The 4,032-nt window shown below is 34.0% G+C and overlaps 1 protein-coding gene across 4 annotated transcripts in view; it reads right to left on the bottom strand.

Moving 5' to 3' along the window:
- The window catches only part of LOC105173416 (SNF2 domain-containing protein CLASSY 1-like), a 7,853-nt gene extending 6,299 nt beyond the window's left edge, over nt 1-1,554 (bottom strand). For all 4 annotated transcript variants that reach the window (XM_020697789.1, XM_011095140.2, XM_011095139.2 and 1 more), the window contains exons 1-3: nt 1,011-1,554; nt 829-899; nt 107-220 (exon numbers count right to left, since the gene is read on the bottom strand). The gene's annotated coding sequence lies outside the window, so the exon portion shown is untranslated. The remainder of the gene's footprint in view (nt 1-106; nt 221-828; nt 900-1,010) is intronic.

Raw genomic sequence — 4,032 nt, 5'->3', positions numbered from 1 at the left:
ATTTTCCTATTCCCAATTAACATTCCATCTTAGATAATTCCAAGACATTGCGAAACTTGTGAAAACACGAGAAGAAAAAGCAAATTCATGAATAGAAAAAGTATACCTGATATAAGATGAATTTCTCCTACATCTACGATCGATCAAGTTTCTCTTTATTGTATCAAACAATCTTAAAGTACAACTGATGGCGCCCATCAATTATATAAAACTAAGGAACCTGCAAAATATCATAAAGTTATTGATTTGCCCGGAACGATAAAGTTAGGTCAAACTGTAATATTGGGTCATACTCTACAATTCAGCACAAGCCAATGCATAAAATATTAACTCAAACATGAACTTTATACAAATTCTCACCAACGAAATTGGGGGATAAGTTTACTGAACAAAGGTATTAGCTTTTTTGTAACAAAGGGCAGGTAAGAACTGCTTCATTAAGGAAAAGAACTTTGAAAATTATGATTAGCATAAAATCCTAAAATCAAAAGGCTTTAAAGAAGATAGATTACTTTGACAAGATTCATAGGTATGGAAATTTATTACCCAGATTAGGTTCGATCAAACCAAACCAACCTATCGCACCGACAAATGATGATATACCTCAGCAAGCTCTCTTTTTACCTTAATTAGAACACATCCTCAAATTACAGAGATTCTTCTCCTTAATTGTCTCAAACTTTTCAACCTGAAATGTGGCTTCCTAAGTAGACATAATCACATGCATGAAGTAGGAAAACCAGACATTCACAAACAATTACCAGAAAAGACACTCTAGAAAAGGGGAAGCAGGGACAGAAAAGCACTCAAAAGCAGAGCTGAAATTACCAAATACAGAAAGAATCTCATTCTTGATTACTGATTTAAACCGCAGAACCGCCATGATCAGCACCAGCACACTGCAAAATAAAGATCACAACAGCCATCAAAGCAACTCCCACCAAACCCTGAACAAGAAACCAAAAAACAAACAGCAAAATCAAGAATCATGAAAAGGGAATGTAGTTAACTGGTAACTCAAAATCCCGGCAAGGAAAATCAATGATTCCAGCCAGCTAGAAGCAGCTGGAAACTTTCCCTGTCGGAAAATCCCTTTAATGGGACTCATTAAACACTGAACCACATTTGGGGAAAGTAATGAATAGCAAATGAGAGGGGCAGCGCAGAGGTGTGCATAAATGAGTTTTAGTAGTGGCCACAGTAAAATCCAGCAGTAAAAAAAGGAGAAAAAACAGTAACATTCTTGAAATTTGTGCAAAAAGTTGTCCGCCTTTTTTGAATGGGAACCGGAAAAAGAGGCAGCGGGCTAAAGCATAAAAGGTCGTTGGGAGCAACGAGGGGTCTGGGCGAGTGCGTTTCTGGAAATGCAGAAAATCGACTGCTGGGATAGTGGGAATCAATGGGTGGAGAGGTGGGGTTTCTTGGTTTTAGTGGTACGAAAAAGATCGCCCGCGTAGCAAAAGATGCCTCAAATTGAGGGTTGAGGTTGAGGGGGGTGGGGGACCCTGTTCTCTGTTCTTTACATTTTCGGTCAGTGAAAGAAAGCAAAAAATCATTAAGTTTTGCAGTTGCACTGTAAATGATGTAATGTAATGTAATAATGGGTGGAGACTGAGTGTATGTATCTTGGGCTTTTGCAGTTGGACTTTGCGTTTACTCGAATAGACCTCTATTAGCCCATGCTCGAATTTCATTTTTACGGCTCGTCAGCTCAGTTCCATTGAGCTCGAGTACTTCAGCAAATTTGTGATACAAATATAAAATTTTGAACTCTAATTCAATAATTACAAGAAAATTTTCAAAATTTATAAAAGCAAAACAAAAACAGAAAATGACGAGAGCAAAATATGGGGTTACAGAAGAACTTAACATCCATGATTTTCGAACATTTTACAGGCTTCGTTTGAAGTTCATATAAATAAAACAAGAGATCTTAAGAGATGTAATGGCAAACCTGTTAGCGCACAACAGTCGCCTTCCTCGTTGCAGACGGCGGCCTGAGATTCGTTCAGACAGCGGAGGAAATGAGGTCGCAAGGAGGCGCTCGAAGAGGAAGACGTGCTCGTGGGTTCGAACGGTGGTAGTCCGCCGGCAAACGCTCCCACCTCTTTTGGTTCCGTCTCCGGCGAGTGGAATTGGGGTTTGGGCTTGATTTCAAAATATCTTTATTAATCAAATATGAATTATAATAAATTGTGTACATAAAGATAAAAATATATTAAAAAATTAGTGATAATTATAAATTCTAATTACGTCTGTCAATTCCATAAGTATGTCGTTGGCATTTAAGGTAGCAACTGGGTGGGTCTGGGTGGACTCGAGACCCACCCCGCCAACTCAAAGAAAAATTAGGGGCCTACCTCGTGTTGCACCCCTTTATAGACGAAAGTAGGTTGGGTTTCAATACTTTCGGGAGCTTTGAAGATACCTCGCCACATATTTATCTTATGGCTTGCTATATTGGATAAACTACCTACGACGGACAAACCATGGTTATCTCACTTAGGTAGATGTGTATTATGTGATGAGGATGAGGTGGAGACACAGACACACCTATTCTTCCGATGTCGATACAGTCGCCGATGCCTTCATGCTATTAGACGAGTTGTACGCTTTGCGTGGCTAATAGAGATTGGACGACGATGCTGAGTGGGCTGCAAGGAGGTGGAGGGGTAAGCATATCGTCAATATGGCCTATCGCGCATTACTGGGTGCGTGTATCTACCATATATGGAGAGAAAGAAATCTTAGACGATTCGAGCATACTGAGCGGAATCCGAATATTGTAGCTAGCTTAATTGTGGAGGATGTTAGACAGCGTACACTTAGCATTACCTTAGCTAGCTCTGTTAGTACACATGCACTTTATAGATTGTGGCGTATCCCTTGGTCTGTCGAGGGAAACACTACCTGATTCATGATTGTTGTACTATATCTTTTCCTATTTATGAAAATTACATTTACCGAAAAAAAAAATCGGGGCCTGCCTCGGTACAAAATCCCCCTGACGGCTCTAACCGTGTAGATCCAATTATTTTTATTTTTAAATTTATTTTTACAAATATGTATATATATAATACAAAATTTTAGATATCAATTGCAAATAAAATTGTTATGGCCTAATTTAAATATTCAACTCAAAAAAATAAATTCTTAAATATAAATAAAATTATTCATAACAAAACAATCCAAATAATTTATAGCGATTATGCATTACTAACAGCTTTTTCATCTTTGTCCTCATTAAATGTTTTGGGACAATATTTTAATTTATTAATTGTTGACAAATACTTAATAAACAAATAAAAATAATATAATATTTTGTTAGTATTTATTCTATTACAATAAAGAAAAAATATTTTTTTTATTAATATTTTTAAATTATAAACATATTATAAAATTAAAAATAAGAACTACTCATTAATTAATTTATATTATTATTAAATATAACATAAACATAAATTAACAAAAAAAAAAAAAAGAAAAAGGTACGCCCAAATCGTTAGTTCATTAACGATTTGAGCACATTTTTCCAAAAAAAAAACAATAAAAAGTAGGGAAGTCGTTAGTAGCATAACGACTCCCCTTAGATTTGCAATTTTTGTTTTTTCTTATAATATGTTAATAAATAACTCCAATTGTAATTGTATAATTAGTAAAAGTATAATATAACTAATCAGTTTATCAATTAGTTTAGTAATTGTATAACTAGTAAAAGTATAAATATATATACATTAAATTATTAAAATTATTGCACATAATTTTATATAATTATTAACATTAATTAAAAAATAAATTTAAATTGTCTTTTAAATGTTGTTAATCTCATTTTATACAAATAAATAAATAAATAAGAGACGAATTTCTTAAACTAAAGTACAAAATAGCAATTGATCTTATTATATATATAATAAAATAATAATTGAAATCGTTCAACCATCACTAATTACTATTATTATTAATATCTTTAGATTAATTCATGGCACAAAACTTTGACATAAATTTATAAGTAATAAAATAGATTGTATACTA

Source organism: Sesamum indicum, linkage group LG11 (genome assembly GCF_000512975.1).
Source record: "Sesamum indicum cultivar Zhongzhi No. 13 linkage group LG11, S_indicum_v1.0, whole genome shotgun sequence".
In the NCBI taxonomy this organism is placed as follows: domain Eukaryota; kingdom Viridiplantae; phylum Streptophyta; class Magnoliopsida; order Lamiales; family Pedaliaceae; genus Sesamum; species Sesamum indicum.
Note: the sequence above shows the minus strand (reverse complement) of the source record. Positions and strands in the feature narration are given on the sequence as shown.